Source organism: Xyrauchen texanus, chromosome 29 (genome assembly GCF_025860055.1).
Source record: "Xyrauchen texanus isolate HMW12.3.18 chromosome 29, RBS_HiC_50CHRs, whole genome shotgun sequence".
Classification (NCBI taxonomy): domain Eukaryota; kingdom Metazoa; phylum Chordata; class Actinopteri; order Cypriniformes; family Catostomidae; genus Xyrauchen; species Xyrauchen texanus.
Window position 1 is genome coordinate 25,130,157 of NC_068304.1, and position 21,925 is coordinate 25,152,081.

Below are 21,925 nucleotides of genomic sequence, written 5' to 3' on the forward strand. Positions count from 1 at the left end.
CTTTGAATAAAGGATGATTGGCAAAGCAAGAAATTACAAGATGGAGGGTTTACCTGACACCACAGGAAACCAGCTGCTAGTTTGAACACCTCAGCCATCCCTTTGTGATTCTCATATTGTTGATGTTATTTTTTCTTTCTGTAACTTCTTTGTTCCTTTGAAAATGTTGGCCTAAATCCCAATAAGATACTATATAAATTAATTAAAAAATAGTGTCTCATAATGATCTTGCAAGACAAAAATGTCCCAGAAGACCAGTACAACCAGCCAGTGAGGATTCTGACCACTAAAGCGAACAGCTTAAAAAAACAAAATATCAAAGCACATAAAACATATCGTACACAAAGTTAACATACTGTATGTATTTGCAAAATAAAGTTATCATTGAGAAATTATTGAAATTATGCTTTTAGGGGATGCGGTTAAAGAAGACTTTTATACTTCAATCCAGATTGTAGTTTTACTCATCTTCAAATCCAATCTGAGCAGCTCAAAAAGAGGGTGTAAACACAAAAGCATGTTTGAGACAATATACAGCATGTGAGACAGGGCTTAGAATCAGTGTGAACATCTCTGTGGGTTCCTTGAATTGCAGCAATTTCTGGCTGTCACACTGAGAAATCAAAAGCTTGGCATGGTGTTGACTGTTATTACAGTTTTGGATTTTTTATTTAGTTTTTATTTCTATTTAGTTTAGTTTTCATTATTTTTCACAATTTGTCTATTAGTTTTAGTTTCATTTTTCTTTTTCTCAGTGTTTTGTAATTTCAATTTAGTTCGTTTTTATTTTAGTTTATTTCATGTTTAATGTGGATTGTAAATGCTGCAAATTTTACAATATAGGGTGAAAACGGGTAAAGTGACAAAGTACATTTAAGCTTGATCCATCTTCTCAGCTCTATAGGTCCATACAATGCAAGTCAATAGGGGCCAAAAAGTTGAAGCTCTAAAAAACACATAAAGGCAGCATTAAAGTTATCCATAAGACTCCAGTGGTTAAATCCATCTCTTCAGAAGTGATATGATAGGTGTGGGTGAGAAACAGATTAATATTTAAGTCATTTTTTCTGTAAATCTTGACATCAGCTGCTTGATTACATTTCCCAGAGCCATCTAGCACTCTGCGGACAAGACATCTGGGATGGCATGAGGGTGAGTAAATGATGAGAGAATTTTCATTTTTGGGTGAACTATCCCATTATCTTTGTGAGGTTTTAAATTGATGATTTTATTTGTGTGGCAGAGCTAATTACATGACCACTGGTGAGAAAAGCAGTGGTAAAGAAAATAACAGAAATTTTTGGTAAACTTGGAAAGGTTGTAAAAAAGTTAAATTAATATAAGTGTATATGAAAATATAAAAATGTATTCCAAATAGATGGAGATATTTTCTAGAGAATAATTTTTCCCTTTGTTCCACTTTACCAGTGCTGCTTAAAAAAGGCACCCTGGGCGCCTGCCCATGAACTGTAAATAAAATGTACTTGCTTTGGCGATGTAAGCCTGGGTTGCTCGTGCCAACATAGATTTTGAGAGTGATAGAAAGATAAAAAATATATAAATCTAAAGCCATAATTATTTTTATTGTGCTTATGTTAGGCTATATAGATTTGTAGTTCAACGAAGCTTTCTAATTTAGGTCAAGGTGTGCCTAAAGGATTCTGTGCCACAGTATTGTGAGCTTCTGGTATAGCTCTGTTAGCTGAGAGCACAAGAAGGGAATTTCACCAGCAGCTATATGTCAGAAATGCAAGACAACTTTCCTCCAGGACCATGGTGCTACATAAAACAACAAAGGACAAACACAGAACCACATGAGACTACACAGACTAAATAACATTTCTACATAAAGTGCACATGAAAACATGTGCAAAAAAGTACGAGACAGTACAATAAATTACTAAAAGGAACAGGACAATAGGCACAGTAAGAGACACATTTGTAATTTGAGTAGTGCAAAAAGAGGACACTTTCTAAAAATGCCAAATGTAAACATAACATACTATGAAATAGTGTTCTATGGACATAGCCGTTATTGAGGTAGCAGTCAGGTATAAGTGACAATGAATTAAAGTGCACCTCTGGACATGTGGAAAAGTTGGTGTGTGTGTGTGTGTGTCAGTCCAGTCTCTGAGTATTGAGGAGTCTGATGGCTTGGGGGAAGAAGCTGTTACACAGTCTGGCCGTGAGGGCCCGAATGCTTCGGTACCTCTTGCCAGATGACAGGAGGGTGAAGAGTTTGTGTGAGGGGTGTGTGGGGTCGTCCACAATGCTGGTTGCTTTGCGGATGCAGTGTTTTGTGTAATTGTCTTTGATGGAGGGAAGAGAGACCCCCATGATCTTCTCAGCTGTCCTCACTATCCTCTGCAGGGCTTTGCGGTCCGAAACGTTGCAATTCCCAAACCAGGCAGTGATGCAGCTGCTCCGGATGCTCTCAATAGTCCCTCTATAGAATGTAGTGAGGATGGGGGTGGGAGATGTGCTTTTCTCAGCCTTCGAAGAAAGTAGAGATGCTGCTGGGCTTTCTTCTCTTTATGCTGACTCGTCATTCTTGCTGATGAGACCCACCACGGTCGCGTCATCGGCGAACTAGATGATGTGGTTCGAGCTGTGCATTGCTGCGATACGCAAACTGCAGTGGGTCTAGTGAGGGAGGGAAGCTGGGTCTTAATGTGCCTCATGACGAACCTCTAGAAGCACTTTATTACTGTTAAGGGATTCAAGTCAGGATGACCTTGGACAACCTCAATTACACATTTGATTTATTGTTCTTACTAAGACTTATTTCCTTATAGAGCTGAACCCAGAAGAGAATTTGCCATGTGTACCCTCTGCATTTTCCTATGGGGCTTTATATTGGGAGTTTTGAATTTATTATTAAAATAAGGTCTGTGGTAAACACTACTTGACGATACGTGGACATTTTGTTATACAACATATAAAACATCCACATATCCTGAAGTAATGTTTACAACAGATCTTATTTTACTCATAAGTTGAAAAACCCGTCATGCTAACAATGTTATAGGCCATATAACAGATTAGGTTGGTAAGTGATTTTATTACATGTGAAATGTTTGAATCTTGTGGCTATTCTTTGAAATATTGTGTATTTCAAAGTTTAAGGACTGGCCCCATTCACTTCCATTAATTATAGGAGGGGCAAATGGAAGCTTCAATATTCCTTTAACATGACATGGTGCAAAACTGTTGTGTCAATACCAAGGCCTTTCCATAAAAGACCAATCCATGCATGCTGTTGGTCTGAGGGACAAGAGAAATCAAGCGAGATTCACATAAAAAAAATATTTCAGTCATAAACTATAATTTAATTATTGGCCTTAATAATGTGAATGATGACTATCTGATGAAAACCACAAGATTGCGACAGAAGCATTTGGGTAGCTGATGATGCTCTGCTCCATCTGGAAGCTCTTTTATTTCCTCTTCCACATATGCAAGACACTACTCTAGAACCACCTACAGGAGGAACAACTATATGATCCCTAAAGAGGCAGAGTGCAATGTTGGACTAGTGTATTACCCATTACCAAAAGTTCAGGAGGTAATTTCCGTTATAACTGTCAATATCAGGAAAGGGCCCTGGACTCCCTCATTGTGCTTATGGGAAACTCGGGATCGGAGTTTCCCATAAGGGAAGGGGTGCTTTAAGGTACCTTCCAGTTGTTAAGATGTTGAACTGCTGTGCATTAACAGACGCCTTAAATGGTTGCGTACTGTCACCATGTCAACAACTGTGTCTCCTGTTGAAAGCTCCCACGAGCTGGGCCCCTGGGCTTCCTCCTGTATAAGCCCATGTATTAAGGAAAACCTGACAATGCCATCAGCTTGACAAAAGCATTTGGCTAGAAGTAGTGTAAATATAATTTCAAAACGTCTCATTTTACCTCAACAACAGCAGGTCACTGAAAGAGGAAATGAGAAGAGACTGACAACACCTTTCATATAATATATATTGCAGATCTTGAAAGAAAGAAAGAAAGAAAGAAACAAAGAAAGAAAGAAAGAAAGAAACAAAGAAAGAAAGAAAGAAAGAAAGAAAGAAAGAAAGAAAGAAAGAAAGAAACAAAGAAAGAAAGAAAGAAAGAAAGAAAGAAAGAAAGAAAGAACACTGCGGAGGTAAATTGAAAGTCAATATTTTACTGCCATCTATTGGCAAATGCGTGAACTGTAAATTTTTTTCGGAAGATACAGTAGACTGCTGTTGTTGATTGTCACATGAAGGTGGAAACAGGATCACAAAGCAGTGACACTTTTTCAGAAGTTTGTGTAAGATTGATGATAACGCTAACCCTAGTTTGTCGTGCCAGTTTTGAAAGAGGATAAATTGCATGTTTAAATCATGCCATCTTGTGGGTACAAATATCATTACAGCCCTAAAATTGAAAACCTCCTGTAGCTAGCTACCTGTGCTACACGTCACATAAGTAAAATACGTCACAAAGTAAATCAGTTAGGAAATATTGCCTGTTAGTAGGCTATTGAACAGGAAAACCAAATTCTGCTTTAACTATACAGTCGAACAAGGGACTAGTGTTTTAATAAAAAAATTGAACTAAAAATCAAAATACAACACGGCACAGTAAACAAAAAAAATGGCAAAAAAAAGCCTTTCAGGGATATTGTCTCATATATTATATATCTTAGATATTATCTTGCAGTAAACTTGTCTTTTAATATTCTTACATATAAGCCCCTTTTTCACACATACAGCCTTTTCCATAAAATGACCTGCAAATTTCAGGTTAGAGGTCGTGTGAACACAATATGTTTGAAAATACCCAATTCCCCTTAATGAGAAGTTGTATCATTATATTTTCACACTGATGGTATGTGTGAACAGCACATGTGGTACATTTACCAGTATAGGCAACAAAACAAGTTTCCTGTAATTTACCTGGATGCATTGTGAGACTCTCTGCCCACATACAGGTGAGGAGAAATGAAAACGGTGAGCCTGTGGAACAATAATCACTCGCCATTGCTGTAATCCGTGGCGTGCAGAGACCTCAGCAGGGACGGGCGAAAGGATAAAAAAGGGCACAGATTTTTGTATTTATTTATTTTTCAAAGAGAAGCACTTAGGCTATATATACTTAACAAATTATTTGCTTTTTGAGTATTTAAGCATTTTTCTTGTATTATAAACACACATATATAGGCCTATATATATGGTCTTTAATAACCTCATGTTTTTGACATACGTCATAGTAAAACCATTGTAATTTATTTTATTTTTAAGTAGCCTATCTTTGAGTACTCTGACAGTATCATGAACTATGAATATAATCATTCAGTCAATAATACCAATATGGTATTTTTCTGATATGATTAGTCTAATAGTTTTAACGAAAAACAAACTGGGTTTGCCTGAATCAGAAAGCCTCTTCAATTAATGGCAGTTTTCTTTAACAGATGTATTACATTTCTATCACTGAAAACGATGCTGCCATTAGGCCTATATTTAATTAAGCTGTCTACACTGCATGTGAGCCATGTGATGTCAGAAATGCGGTAGCAATCAAGTATTAATCTGTTGATGAGCTTACAAACCAATAGGCCTACATAGAGTGGACATTTTATCTGACCTGTGTTGGTTTGCATTTGGTGTGTCAGCGTCGTTCTGTGAGTACACAGACAAAACTCTATGTTTCATAAATAAACAAAAGCAATGCAAACAATATAATTTCTGGAGTATTTATTACATTTCTGAAGCATCAAAAATGTGTTCAAAGTATGTGAACTTGGGAAATAAATTAGGAAATTACTGTATGCATGCTCTTGAGTCACTTAAATAATAATAACATAAACGTATTTTGGCATACTTTCGACGTTCCGTGCTGATAAAGAAGTCATCAAAATAAATAATAACTAATCGCCTCAATAACACATCATTGGCGTAATTTTTAAGACTTTACAATACATGCAATATAACCAACTCTTACCAGGTGCTTTTTTTATTTGCTGTCAAATTAGAAGTGTTTCGTTTCCAACTTATGAAATATGATTATTTACTCTACTTAAATTTTCAAACACCATCAAATCATCGTGCCGATCGGAAAGAATGAATAGAAATAGAAAACAACACATTATTTAACGCGCTTATTAAATTAATAGGCATATCGCTTTTAGGCAAAGTGTGTATATGCTGTAAACAGATATATTCTGTTGCATTTCGCTTGTAACTTCATGAAACATAAACAGAATGAAAAAACAGCTGATTTCGATGCTCCGGGGCGAACTCAAAAACATTTTTTGCTCCCTCAAAGTGCACTGCTGCGGGAGGGGATGCCACTCGAAAACTCGTCCAAATGAAAGTGATCAAATGAATCGGCCCTTCCACAAGAGGAAGGGCACATTCATACAGTCATTTCGTGTTCCCTTTAGAGTACCCACTTTAAGGGCTCTGCACCTCCGAGTGAGTAGGGCATGTGGATGACCACTTGCGATTGGAATGGCCCCTGATCTACTGGAGCATGCGCTGTTAGTGTCACCTCTGCTTAATTTTATTTAATAGGCCTACGTCCACAATTTAAAAAGACACCTAATAACACATTATGATTGTAATTGTGAGATTATTACCATATTTTAATTTTGTTTTATTTAACCATTTTAAGTAAATTATTAAAATGTGGACGACCAGAAGGGCACCTTTAGGTTTGTGGCCCTGCTGACCCGGATCTGTGCACGTCACAGGCTGTAACCACATTTTCATATTTGCTGAATCCAGGTTTTTAAAGGTGCTACATTCGCAACAAACGTTTGAAATGGGTACTGCAGTCCAAATTCAAAATATTGAGAGTTGTCTGCCTAGCCCCAGACTCGAAGTTTATTCGGGTTGCTAGAATGTTGACACACAAATTAGCCAACTTAGCATCAGTTTTAACGTTTTTTTTTTCCTGAGCTTTAAGCTGCCTCACTCTTCCAAAGTCATCTCCAATATTTATCTTTGTTTTACTACGCCTCTGGTTTTTAAACGGATGGCGAGGCTTTTTAGGTTGGGTGGAATCTGTTATCTCTGATCCAATTTATTTGCTGGCTTCCATTGCTGCAGCACACAGTGTTGTTGTAGTGATGTCCAGTTCGTGAACGAATCATTCTTTTTAGTGAACGATTTGAACTTGTTCATCAAATCGGACTGAATCGTTTGAAACAGTTTGCATCTCGAGTCAACACTGATCCACAAGTTAGGCCTACTTATAATATCCTGTCTCTCGGAAGTGCCTGACACTCTGAATCAAAATGAGACGATAACCGGGAGTGATATGATCCTAGAACTGGTGATATCTGCTTTTGCCAACACTTCTTTGTAATGAATTGCTCCAACTAGTTCACAAATCGGACTGAACGCTCGGGTCAACAGTACAATTTTTGACTTTTGAATTGAGAATTGCCTGTTTCTGAGGTTTCCGACAGACAGAACCAATGAGCTGCTGACATTGAGCATGTGTGTGATTAAGGGGTGAAATTTAGATTTCAGGGGTATTTTGGTCAACAAAAAAGAGACAACAAATAAAACATACTGGAAATATGTTTATGACTTGATTGTATTACCGTTTTATCAATGTATGAAGATGATCCAGTCTACAGCTCTCAAGTCAATAGTACATTGAGTCATTCGCAGCAGTTCTGAAGTCAACAGTACACTGATCCAAGGACAGCAGTTTACAAGTCAACAGTACGTACATTGAGTCGATCACAGCAGCTCTTGAGTCAACAGTACATTGTGTCGATCACAACAGTTATAAATTCAACAACAGTACACTGATCTGAGGACAGCAGCTCTTGAGTCAACAGTACATTGTATCGATCACAACAATTCTCGAGTCAACAACAGTACACTGTTCCGAGGACAGCAGCTCTTGAGTCAACAGTACAGGTGAAACTCGAAAAATTAGAATATCGTGCAAAAGTTCATTAATTTCAGTAATTCAACTTAAAAGGTAAAACTAATATATTATATAGACTCATTACAATCAAAGTAAGATATTTCAAGCCTTTATTTGACATAATTTTGATGATTATGGCTTACAGCTTATGAAAACCCCAAATTCAGAATCTCAGAAAATTAGAATATTACATGAAATCAATAAAAAAAAAGGATTTTCAATACAGAAATGTCGGCCCTCTGAAAAGTATAATCATGCATATGTACTCAGAACTTGGTTTGGGCCCCTTTTGCATTAATTACTGCCTCAATGCGGCGTGGCATGGATGCTATCAGCCTGTGGCACTGCTGAGGTGTTATGGAAGACCAAGATGCTTCAATAGCGGCCTTCAGCTCTTCTGCATTGTTTGGTCTCATGTCTCTCATCTTTCTCTTGGCAATGCCCCATAGATTCTCTATGGGGTTCAGGTCAGGCGAGTTTGCTGACCAATCAAGCACAGTAATACCATGGTCATTGAACCAGGTTTTGGTACTTTTGGCAGTGTGGGCAGGTGCCAATTCCTGCTGGAAAATGAAGTCAGCATCTCCATAAAGCTTGTCTGCTGAAGGAAGCATGAAGTGCTCTAAAATGTCCCGGTAGACGGCTGTGTTGACTCTGGACTTAATAAAGCACAGTGGACCAACACCAGCCGATGACATGGCTCCCCAAACCAACACAGACTGTGGAAACTTCACACTGGACTTCAAGCATCTTGGATTGTGTGCCTCTCCATTCTTCCTCCAGACTCTGGGACCTTGGTTTCCAAATGAGATGCAAAATTTGCTCTCATCAGAAAAGAGGACTTTGGACCACTGAGCAACAGACCAGTTCTTTTTTCTTTAGCCCAGGTAAGACGTTTGACATTTGAAGCCCATGTCCAGGACCCGTCTGTGTGTGGTGGCTCTTGATGCAGTAACTCCAGCCTCAGTCCACTCCTTGTGAAGCTCCCACACACATTTGAATGGCCTTTTCCTGACAATCCTCTCCAGGCTACGGTCATCCCTGCTGCTTGTGCACCTTTTTCTTCCACACTTTTCCCTTCCACTTAACTTTCTATTAATGTGCTTTGATACAGCACTTTGAGAACATCCAACTTCTTTTGCAATTACCTTTTGAGGCTTTCCCTCCTTGTGGAGGGTGTCAATGATGGTTTTCTGCACAACTGTCAGGTCAGCAGTCTTCCCCATGATTGTGAATTCAACTGAACCAGACTGAGAGACCATTTAAAGGCTCAGGAACCCTTTGCAGGTGTTTTGGATTAATTAGCTGATTAGAGTGTGACACTTTGAGCCTACAATACTGAACCTTTTCACAAAATTCTAATTTTCTGAGATTCTGAATTTGGGGTTTTCATAAGCTGTAAGCCATAATCATCAAAATTATATCAAATAAAGGCTTGAAATATCTTAATTTGCTTGTAATGAGTCTATATAATATATTAGTTTAACCTTTTAAGTTGAATTACTGAAATTAATGAACTTTTGCACGATATTCTAATTTTTCGAGTTTCACCTGTACATTGTGTCGATCACAACAGTTCTCGATTCAACAACAGTACACTGTTCCGAGGACAGCAGCTCTCGAGTCAACAGTACATTGTGTCGATCACAACAGTTCTTGAGTCAACAACAGTAAACTGTTCCGAGGACAGCAGCTCTTGAGTCAACAGTGCATTGTGTCGATCACAACAGTTATAAATTCAACAACAGTACACTGATCTGAGGACAGCAGCTCTTGAGTCAACAGTACATTGTGTCGATCACAACAATTCTCGAGTCAACAACAGTACACTGTTCCGAGGACAGCAGCTCTTGAGTCAACAGTACATTGTGTCGATCACAACAGTTCTCGAGTCAACAACAGTACACTGATCCGAGGACAGCAGTTCCAGCATCAGCAGTGCATTGAGTCGATCGCAGCAGTTTGTAAGTGACCAGTACACTGAACAGATTCACCTCTTTCGGACATCAGGGAGCAGCTAATGACCATGCATGAACTGAGGACTTGAATGAGGGGACGAAACGTTTCAATTGAGAGATGCAAACAAATTTTACTATTGAGTATTGTGCATGCAGATTATATCTGAAGTTGAGATGAGCTGGATCATGGTTTTTGTAAAAAAAAAGTTTATGAGTTTAATAAGACTATTTTAATTAACTTTTTATGCTTTAAATGTGTAGAACATCTACAGTCGTATATCAGGGTCAATATTGGGTGCTTTAGTAGGTGCAAAACTTTAATGTAGGATGTATTGCAAGATCACTGAATGAAACACTGATGACAATAAACACCCTTATTATTATAACTTAATTAAATAAAATGCTATAATCAGCAATATGCCCTTACACATGGCTTTATTGAATGTTTGTGCATGTATTCTAAGACGGCGGCGTATTAGCATTAGCCTATGTATAGTGATGTAATTGCGTGATTACGTAAATGAACTGGTGAATACAATTCTTTTACCGAATGAACCAGTTTGAGGAAAAGAATCAGACTTCCCATCACTAGTTGTTTGCCTGCAAACGTTTTCAAATCTGGCAACCCGGTGGTGTCTAAATACTATTGGTGAGTGGGCAGTGGGCGGGATCATACAGGCCAAAACAGAAATAGAAATTCTGTCCAGAACTGAAACATCAAAGTAGAATATACTGCCTGTAGCTTTGATATCGGAGAAACCAGTATTTCAACATAGCTTGTTTCCTAATTCTCTAATGATATATTATGGTAATTTTATGATTTAGTAAAGTCAAAATATTCCATATAGCACCTTTAATGCTCATAATGTTGGCATTATATCTGATAATTCAGTCGCAGTACAAAAGAGAGAAATGATTGAGTACTTGCAATTTTATGACCCATACAATTTTCTTGTTGAGCTTTGTTGGAAGTGCTGGATGCCTTTCAGGTTCTGTAAGTCAAACATTTGAAAATAATAATAATAATAAATAAATAAATGTTGTGCTCAATGCACTGATAGCGACGTAGATTAACCACCATGTAAGGGCCCGTTCATACCTAGCCTGATTTTTACGTCCATCCGCACTATTTTTTTATGTTTTTCCAAAATGTGTGCGAGACATTTCAATGCTTTTTCAGCGTCTTGCTCAGAAGCCCTGAGTTTTTAGATGTCATGTCAAGTTAAAATAACTTAAATGAGCTTTAAGGTTTTTTGTTTTGTTTGTTTGTTTGTTTGTTTTAATGGCAAGAAGAAAATGTCCATATTCCCCTGACAAATATAAATGAAATAGTTGCAGTTAATTATCACACCTGTGATTGTTACAACTCTGTAAACACCCGTGGTCAGTTTGACAGTTTTGAATACACGCTAAGTTTGATAATGCGGAGAACGTAAAGTTGTAGCGCTCTAGAATTTAAAATCGCTTACAGCTCCTTTAAATGCATTTAGAAATACCTGTGCTCTGCTCTATTCACGGCGGAGCATTTAGCTTTATTTGTATTGTTTTATTTTTTCCCCCGCATGTACGTGTTAGTCAGCCATGATTAATTGATTTCCGATGTGAAAATGATCTTTAAAGATCTTAGCTTGGCTTAGCTTAGCTTGGATCTTTAAAGATCTTAGATTGTTTTTGTTTGTTGTTTTTTTTAATGACCTTGTTTAAGGTTTATTGGCATATCTCAAGAGTAAAATTGAAGTGTTAGACTATACTAATGCTTTTAGAAATAATTAATTCTGTTATGTTGGTTGGAATAGGTACAAGAATGCTAAAGAACACTGTAGTGCCCATGTTGTGATAGAGGTTCACCTATGGACCGAGTAAAGACTAGCATAAATCTTGGACCTGCAAAGTTGATAGCCATAAGGTTTTGGCATATAAGAATCATTTCCACCATGGTGCACACATAGCACATATTTTGTGTAATCCATAATTTATTTGATTATGTTAGTGAAGTGGGATAACTGCCCTGCCGTGCTGGTCTTGGACATACAATGCTGCCTCATTCCTTTCTTACTCATTTTATCTCACAACATCTATTATTATTGGTAGCATTCAGTATAGCCAGAGTGCAGATGGAAGGTCATTGTTTTCAGTTACAGATTGGATCCTCTATACCCAGTATCACATTTTTGATCATAATATCATGTCTGCCAGTAGAAGGAGAGGAACCAGATGGAGACTGGAGAGTTGACCAGCTTTCTTAGCAAATGTTAAACTAGGACAAAAATGTGACCTTCCCAATTCTAATACTTTTTAAGCATATGGGACTATGTAGGCGTTGAAGTTTGGGATAATTGTATATTTAATTTCTCCAAGGTTTGGAGATTTGTAGCAACAGTAGCGCAGTACAGAGGAAAGTAGGTAAGTAACTGATTACTTAGTTACTTACACTGTGAGTACTGAAAGGGATGTACAAGCATGCAAATCATTTTCATTTCTCTGCAGTACTAAAAACCCCTTCTGTGCTAATATGACCTGAGCAAAGACTTATACCTGAGCTCATCAAAGAGCTGTGGCTCATTCATTCACTAGTCCACTGCTAGTGAATTTTTTTGTTAATGGTGCCTGCAGTACCTCTACAACACTTTACATACTGTAAAATGAATGGATAATGCATGGAAAATGAATCCTTGATACTTAACCCTGATTTATCTGTCAAGAATATGATGAATTCTTTTAACAGCTGTGTATTTAGTTTACAGCTCAATTAATGCGTTTCAACTAGCAAAATATGTTCATTTCTGCCCTCATAAGTATGTAGGCTGGTTAAGATTTTCTTGTGCTTTTAGTTTTGCACCATAAAATCCATCTCTTAAAAAAGAAAAAAGACAGTTTTTCTCTCTTGCTTTCTCTCTCCTCTCTCTCTCTCTCTCTCTCTCTCTCTCTCTCTCTCTCTCTCTCTCTCTCTCCCTCCCTCTCTCTCTCTCACTCCCTCTCAAGAGCTAGCCTTTGCTCTGCTTCTTTTTCTCTGTCTCCCCCTCCCTCTCGCTGTCTCTTTCTTCCTTTCTGGCTTCTTTTCATTCCTATTTCTCGTTTCATTGTTTTTTTTCTCGCTTTTCTTTAGCTCTTTGGGACCTCTATTTCTTCTCTTCCTCTATTCAGGTTTTCTTTATTCTCTTTTCTGAATAGTTGTGGTACTTAAAGGGGAAAGGGAAGGAGCAGAAGAGGGAGGTTAGTTTCAGTCAGATCTCAAGCACAGCACTTCCTCCTACTGCAGTCAGTCTCAACCAGACTATGCCAGGGACCTTTTATAAGAGCATTTTGTGCACCGACTTACGTAAATTGATCAGTCATAATGATATTAGGCGCCTTTTCTGCATCCAAACTTGTCTAATTTTGATTAATGCAATGTAAAGTACTGTGGCATTGTGTCTCATTGGCTTTGTTTGTTGTCGGGTTTGATGTCACCCATTGGTGATATATTGGCACATTGTGTTAACGGCTGTAGTTTTATGTGAGGGCTGTTATCTCCTGATGTGTTTAGGCCTCTCAGAGACATCTTCATCACAGCACTGAGCTGACAGGCAACAGGATATTCTGCGATGTGGCACATTACCATTTAGAACCTGAATCTAGGAACATAAAGGAAACATAGATGAGGTAAACAAGATCTTAAATATTCAGGATTGGAGGACCAAATGTTTCAGAATCTGCTGTTGAAAACCCCATATTTGTTTTACCAATATTACAAAATTGGGGGCATGTTCCAAAAACCCTTTTGGAAGTGAGGTCACTTGGCAGCCAAATTTGTAATGCCTACGGGAAGAGGTTTTGTCCCCTTCTATCAACTTGAAGGGGGACAGACAAAATATCCAAGCTTATGGTCAAGATTATGTAATAAAATCTGACCACAATGGTATCATAAATTGTACCTCTTGAGATCAAATCATACAAATCTGAAGTAAACTAACAGGCAATGTGTCTAACAAAAAGGTGATTGGCTCTTCTGACTATTAGATGGGACATCCATTAATACAACCACCATATTAATTGTTACATCTGTATAACACTATAATATTTCTACTGTGTTCCCCTCAATGTCTATGGTGGTTATGGCCCTGGTTGCAAAGCATAGGAGACTCACTCTCCATTAGTTACAAACAGGGTCGAGAAAAAGGGTCATTTCATTCATCCAGAAATACCAATATATTTACAAAATGTTTTTTTATGCCAGATGTTCTTCCAAAAGCTCGACAAACAGAGAAGCAGCCCAGGGATGAGCATTCACGCAAGGACTGACCACTCTGTCTAGCACACATGTAAATGAGAGATTGTGCTATGCCGGAACAGGGCATTGGAAGAATGGGAAGTGATTAAAAATGCAGAATTGATGGAGCAACAGATGAAACTTTTTTTCTCTCCATAAGTAAGAAATGAAAAACAGCATGATGGAATGGCAGGCTTGAAGGGGAGAGAAAGGTGAAAGACAGATGAAAGTGAAAAGAGATAAAAGCCAGAGTAAGGAGGGTGTGGGATAAAGCAGGAGGAAGGGAGGTAGAGATGAAAGCAAAATGAGAAAGATAAGAACAGAGTGAGAGAGACAGAGAGGGAAAAGGAGGGAGAGATAGATAGTGTACAGCGCAGAGAGAGGGGTAACCATGGAAACAAGAAGAAGGTACAAAACAAGAGAGAGACAAAGGGGTTTTGATTTAAAAGAATGAAACTTGGGAGAAAGAAAAAGTAATTCAGGTTGAAATTTGTTACCGTGAGGTGAGGGAGAAATACAAAAGAGCACAGGCATATAGAAGGACGTTTATTTATGAGACCATGTAAATGAGAATTTGCATATGGTCAGGCTTTACAGAGACCCTGAGTATTTTCAGGCCACTTAGTTTGAGTGTAAGGCCCCATACCATGACAGGAGCCAAAGTATATTATGGGCATAGAAGGGTGTATGGCACAGATGCCAGAGCACTGCTGTTGCATTGTCAAAATTATTTGTGAAACTAGCCCTACTCTTATGGCAGTAATTGTGAAGCCAGGAGCCCTCGCGGTAAGGCAGTCAGACTCTTGCCATCAGTCCACTTAACTGCCATTAGCAGGATTATGAGATGAAATGGCATGGGGAGGCAGGAGGCAATTGTTGTCTTGAAGGCAATGGTAGGAGTCAGCCGAGGCTTTGACCTCCCAACCTCAGACTGCAGGAAGACGCAGGCAGCAAAAGGAGTGGCGCTAGTGAATGCATCTAGGCCGTACCGGCTGTGGTGCCCGATACAATGAACTTGAGCCTTCACAAGTGAGTTTTGCAGGGTGTGTACTGTTGCCTCATTCAAATGCAAACAATATAGCCTCCTATTTACATTCATATTTGTCTATCTGCGTGGTCTTGGAGAAAGACATTGAGTTTTTATTCTGTGGTTTTTTGAGTCTCTTGTGTCTCTCTTTTTTTCTATATCCCTCCCTTCCCCCCTCTGTTTTTCTCTTCTGTCTCTCTCTCTCTCTCTCTCTCTCTCTCTCTCTCTCTCTCTCTCACTTTCCTCTTTCTGTTTGTCTCTATCTCTCACTCAGCCACCCTACCCTGTCCCCTCCCTCCTCCTTTCTCTCTCTTGATCTCTCTCCTATTTCTCCTTCTTTCACTCTTCTTCTTTCTCGTGCTCTCTCATCTGCTCCCCCCACTCTCTCATGCTCTCTCCTTTCTTTTCTCTCTCCCTTTCCCTTCCTCTCCCTTTTTCCATAGCTCTCTCTCTCTCTCTCTCTCTGTTCCTTTTAAATCCCCCTTGCTGAATGTTCTTCTCCTCTTCTCCATTAACTGTCTTTCTCTTTTCTATTCACTCTTTTTAGTCTTGATTCTCTTTTTGTGGCCAATATTCTGTCCCAACATTTTGTCTTTACCCCCATTGCTAAATGAGAGGTGTAATCTTTTATTTAGGATTCGAAGAACCAGATCTCCTGTATTTGTGTGTTTGAGTGTGATGTTCTCTGAGAAGCCCCTATAAAAACACACAAACATTGAAATCAACAGTGTTGAATCATCAGGGCCATGTGTGCAGGAGCCATATGTTTTTGGTCTTGTGCAATCCCCTAGGTTTCAGTAACAGAAACTTTGGGTGAATGAGGTTAAGACATCCAGGATAGAATTTACTCACAAAGTGCTGCAGATGAGCACATTGTGAGAGAATAACTCTGTATTTGGCACTTGGAGAAACTTGCTCCTTCCCTCTGGACACATGATTTAGAAGTTAATTTTGAAAGGAACTAACTGCTGGCAGTTATGTCAGTGTTTGGGTCAAAGGTTGTGTCCATTGATTGGTTAATATGTGGCTGTGTATGTGTGTGTGGGGGGGCTCCTAGAAACTACATAAGACCACCACTAAACCCAATTTTACAGCAGCGTTTTTGGAATCACAATAATAGCAGGGCACAGCTAAAATCGTGTAGCCTGAAAGACTGGTTAAGATCCATTGGTCTTTGTTTTCATGCATGTTTGTTCAGCCTATTCTAAAGGCCTTTGATATGATCAGTTATAATGGAGACATGTAGATTAAGATGACACCGTAACTTCATCTGCCTCTACCACTAAAACCTAATTGAAGTACATCATAAAGAAAGGTATATAGGATTATTTATGTGACTGAAAATTATTTATCAGAATCACGAGGCAACATTTTAACTGGACAAACTTTTAACATTGCTACAATTAGATTGTGCTTTTGATTTTTAAATGGGCTACGTCAGTGCCAAAGCTAGATCATCCTTAAAGGTTTTTGAAAAGTGTATTTAATTGTGTATTGAAAGGTGTATTTCAATGTGTTTTGCTGTTAAAAGGAACTTTAGTTTGACACTATAAACAAGATGTCAATATCCCAGACTGATCACATAGTGAATTCGCCACCAGTAGGTTGAACATTTTGCTGATGGAATTGGAAAATCAAATCACTGCACCCCAGTGGCTGAACCTTGAAGTGTTGTAGCATGTATGGGCAAGCGTGAACTGCAGTTTCCGGGTGAAATATCCATAAGCGAGTTGTATTTTTAGTTGTAAATTATATAATACAGTCAGCAGGAATGCATATTTTATTAACTGTATCCTATAAACCTTTCCGTCAGTGGAGTAAAAATTAATTTTTAGAGCTAAACTTCTACCTCTGAATTGCGCTTACCATTGTTTATGTGAACAATGTTACTTCCTGGTTCCAATGGGATCAGAACCCGTTTCTCAAAGATAGTTGTAGCACTAGAGGTAAATGTGTTCATGATAGAATTTATACAAAATGTCCGATGGGTGATGATTAGACTGAATGGTGTTGATTCCATGGTACTTGAACATTTGGAAATAACATGTTGATTTCCTGTGTGATCATGATGAATATCCAGTAATATTTCAGAAATAGTATATCCAGCTGTATTTGTTTTTGCTCTGCTCACAAAAAATATTTTGTCTAAAGTGTTGCGAAGCATAGAATTGTATTTCTGTCTAGTGAACACAGAAAATGGAAGCATTACAAACAGAAACATTGAGTACTGTTTTCTGAAATCTTGTAATGTTGCTTAAGTCCAATTAGAACTAACTGTTGTATAATACTGATTTAAATATTCTTCAATGTCAAAATCAAAATGTAATTGATCATGCTGTGCATTTAGAGAAGAATTCTCTGACCTATGAATGAACCCTTATAGTGTATCAGAGTGTTGTTTGAGGGTGTTTGTTTTACTATTCTAAAGGCGATTTCAGCTGTTTTGCTAACGTTTGTCTAACCTTAAGCAAATCTCCAAAAGCCTGCTCCCCAAGTGATTCAGATAGCTTGTTTTCTGATTTGCTAAAAAAGTTGCACTCAGACAGAAATGTGTGATTTGTTTGGACACCTATTTATGTGATGTCTTTTAGGTGATAAGGACATGGTATGATTATGCATGTTATTAAAAAAAAAAAAAGAAGAAAAAAAAGAAGAAAGAAAAGCAGCTGCTGACAGCACTTTCAAACTATGTGTTAAATGTTGCCCTCTTTTTTTAGTTGAGGAAAAACCTGACCACTGTTTTACCTTTACACCCCTTGCATCATTATGGAGTGAGCTGGTTTAAAGTACTATTGATGGGGGTCACGTTTCCCAAGGTGTCTCCAGCAGTGGACTAGTGAATGAATGAGCCACAGCTCTTTGATGAGCTCAGGTATAAGTCTTTGCTCAGGTCATATTAGCACAGAAGGGGTTTTTAGTACTGCAGAGAAATGAAAATGATTTGCATGCTTGTACATCCCTTTCAGTACTCACAGTGTAAGTAACTAAGTAATCAGTTACTTACCTACTTTCCTCTGTATCATACACTCATACTGCCACAGAAAACAGTACACAAACAGTGCAGGCAAAAGTGCTCTGTATCATATTCGGTCTTAGGACTGGGTATCGATACAGATTTCCTGATTTGATTCCGATTAGCAGGCTCTTGATTCGATTTGATTCTGATTAATTATGTTTATTTCAGTTAAATGCCATTTTGCTTCTCTCTCAGCTAATGTAAATTAGGCCTATACAAGGAACCTTACTTAGTACATTACAAAAGTATTAAATAAATAAATAAATAAAAATGGGGCAAAAAACAGTAATATTGAACAGTGAGCAGTTTTTGTCATTGTTTCTTCATTTGTGTTACGTTCAAATGATGTTTGGTAAGTTGAAAGAGTTGGTCTCATGACAAGTCGTAATACTAGTAGACTGTGAAATTGAATGAGTTAGCTTGTACAAAAATGTATTTATTAATTAAAAAATATATTTTTTTTTCATAGAGAAAAATAAACAAAAAACACTATTAAGATTGTATTTATGAAGTTTTACCCCCTAACCTAAACATAAGCATGAAGTATAATCCCTTACCCAAACCCAAAATTGAACCCTCAATTTAAATTTAAATTACTGTTGTGTACCAAGGAAGAAAAAGAAACAACAGGGATTTGAACAAGAGTTTATGTGATTTTTACTAAACCAAACCTAAACCATAAACCCTACCCTCCAAAAAATTATATTAAAAGGAAAAGACTTTTGTGTAGCATGCAAGAAAGAAAACATTGGGATTTGGATTAGACGAGGTACGAATATTATTGATATACAAGTCATTATTCTTGCTTAAATAAATTTGTAGTGTAACTAAATTTGTTCATTGACATTTCCTTTCTAAAAATAAAGGGTCTGTCTAAATTAGTTTCCTAGTTCAGTAGTCATGGCACTGAAAAGTTAGTCAGCTATTTTCTCATTCGCAAAATCATTCCGGTGCAGTGAAACATTTGCTCCCTAAAAAATCCCACAATGTAACATAAAAACCAGGGAGCATCGTTGCTCACTATGTTCCTTTACCAGAAACGTCATCATGCCTTCTGAAGTCTCTCAAGTCATTAGAAGACGAGCACAAGTCTAAAACTATGAAGTCCAAGCCTTATTTTCTCTCTCAAAGAGATGTTGTTTGTAATGTCTTTCATTTATAATTACCATGAAAGTGAAACAATCTTTTAAATATTTGAGTTGTTAAAAGGTCTAAAATATTTTTATTTATTCCATTTATATGTTATAATAACACTGTACGTTTGAAAATCTTTAAAAAAATATGAAAAATAGTGTCCATTTATACAACAATGATGCTGATTAATAACAATTGCACTGCAATGTGTGAGCTCGCTAACGTATCGCAGGTGATTGAGTAATAAGTGTCCCAATGTTCAGTGGATCAGTACCCTTACCAGTGCCTGAATTCGTGTTTACGATATACTGATTCACGACATAGGGAGCTGATTGAGGCACAGGAAAATTGTTTAATAGGAGGCTTGCTAAAATGTTATACCTGTATTGTATCAATTTAAAATTCTCTTTGTTGATTGGTTGGTCTCTATGGGAATAAAACTCCCTTTTCATACAAGCCAAGTCATGCGATATCTTAACAATTTCACCATCTCCTACAAATATTTGTCATGCATTTGTTGGTACGTTCTGCAGACCACAGTGGCATCTGCAGGACGGGAGGTACCCTACAAAAACATTTTCATACAGCCACTGAAAAGGTATATAGGGTAATAGATCAATCTAGATCAGTCGTGATCGTTCAAACGAGGATCACGGATAATTGAAAAATCTATATTTTTGTCAGCTCTATTCAGTCTTTTGCTTGCTCCTTCTGTTCTGTTGTAGGAGAAATACACAAACTATAGGTAAATGTTTCATTCATAAAGGATTTATGCACACACACACACACACACATTACAAAAATGCAGTTGAGTAACAAACTCTAACTCAAACTCCAAACTGAAACCTGTGGATAGATTCTCAAATCACACACATCTCCATTCACACTCATAAAACATAGCATAATCCTCCTTGCAGAACTACACAAACCTCTAGAGAGACAAACTTGCACACAAACGCAGAAGGTAAGAAACAAGTAGGCGTTCATTATTCATCATGTATTCTTCCTTGTGTGCGTGTGTGCGTGCGTGTGTGTTTTAAGGCTGGTTTGCACAAGTCTGATACTGCTGGGCAAATGGGGAAAGGACAGGTTTAAAATAAAAAAAACCACACACAGGCCCTGGATGGGAGCCAGTGTATTCTTTCTTTTCCCCAACTTTTGTTGTCTCTCTCTCCCCCTTTTCATTTTCCCCACAGGTGGGCCAGCTATGAGTGTTGTTTTATGTACACGTCCCTGGTTGTTTCTTCCTCCATGCCGATTCTTTGTCTTTCTGCGTCTTATCTCTTTGTTTCTTCCCTTACACTCTTTCTATTCTCTCTCTCTCTCTCTCTCTCTCTCTCTCTCTCTCTCTCTCTCTCTCTGTCTCTCTCTCTCGAAAACATCCTGCTATCTCTCCCCCTCACTCACTCACACCCTCCTTCAATCTCTCTTTATCTCTGTCTGTTTCCCTTCGCTCCCTACCCTATCTCTCTCTCTCTGTGTCCTTTCCCTCCCTCCCTTCCTTGCACGATCACTCTCTCGCACTCTCACTCACACACACACACACACACACACACACACACACACACACACACACACACACACACACACACACACACACACACACACACTTTCTCTCACACACATATACTCATTCTCTCTCTCTCTCTCTCTCTCTCTCTCTCTCTGTTCTGTCATGGATTGCCCTTTCCTGCTCTGTGATGAAAAATGTCCTCCACTCTTCTCACAAACCTGTGGTATACAGCACAGTCCTTCACTCAGGTGTGTTCTACTCTATAATAGAGGGTCTTTTGTGGGACAGCCAGCCTATATCGAACTGTTAATAAGCTCACAGGAAGTGATAGACTAATCCAATACCTTTGTAATAATTAGGTTCAGCAGGAGCACCTCAGCACACACCCAGCAACCAGGCAGGCAGGTAGTATCACACCGCTCCTCAAGAAGACTCTAAAGAGTCCTGGAACTTCAATAGTTAATATCTTTCCTTACTGTTTTTCCTTTTCCTCTCTGTCTCTCTCTTCTTTCCCCTGCCCCCCTTCACTCTGCACTCCCCCTCTTTTTCTCGCGCTGATGGACTCCTCTTTTTTATTTTCACACTTCACCATCCCCCTTTTCTTCTCTCTATCTCTTTGCTCAAACTCTTTCACTGCATTCTCTCTTTCAGACTTTCTATTTCTCTGTCACTCCACACCCCCTCTTGAGCACTCTTTCTTTTCTGTTTCTCCCTTTCTTTGACCTCATCTTTTCTTATGCTCTTGCTCTCTCCCTCCCCCAGTTTCTCCCTTCCTCTCTCTCTTTCTCTCTATCTCTCTCTATCTCTCGCTCTTCCTCCTTTTTTTGCTGCATTCTCTCCTTCCCTCGCCCTCCCCCCACCTCTTTTAATTCTCTCTCTCTTCTATTTCTCTCCCATTCACCCCCCACCCCCTCCTCTCTATATCTCTCTGTCTCACTTCCCCTCCCTCTTCCTCTTATTCTCTCTCTCCCCCTTGTCTGTCTCACTCCCTCCCTCTCTTTCCAAACTGCTTTTCTCTCTCCTTTTCTTTCTTTTGTCACTCATTTTGTGTGAGTGTGTGTGTACTGGCTCTCAGACATTGTACAGTGTCTTGCAGCTTAATTATTTGCAATGCACAA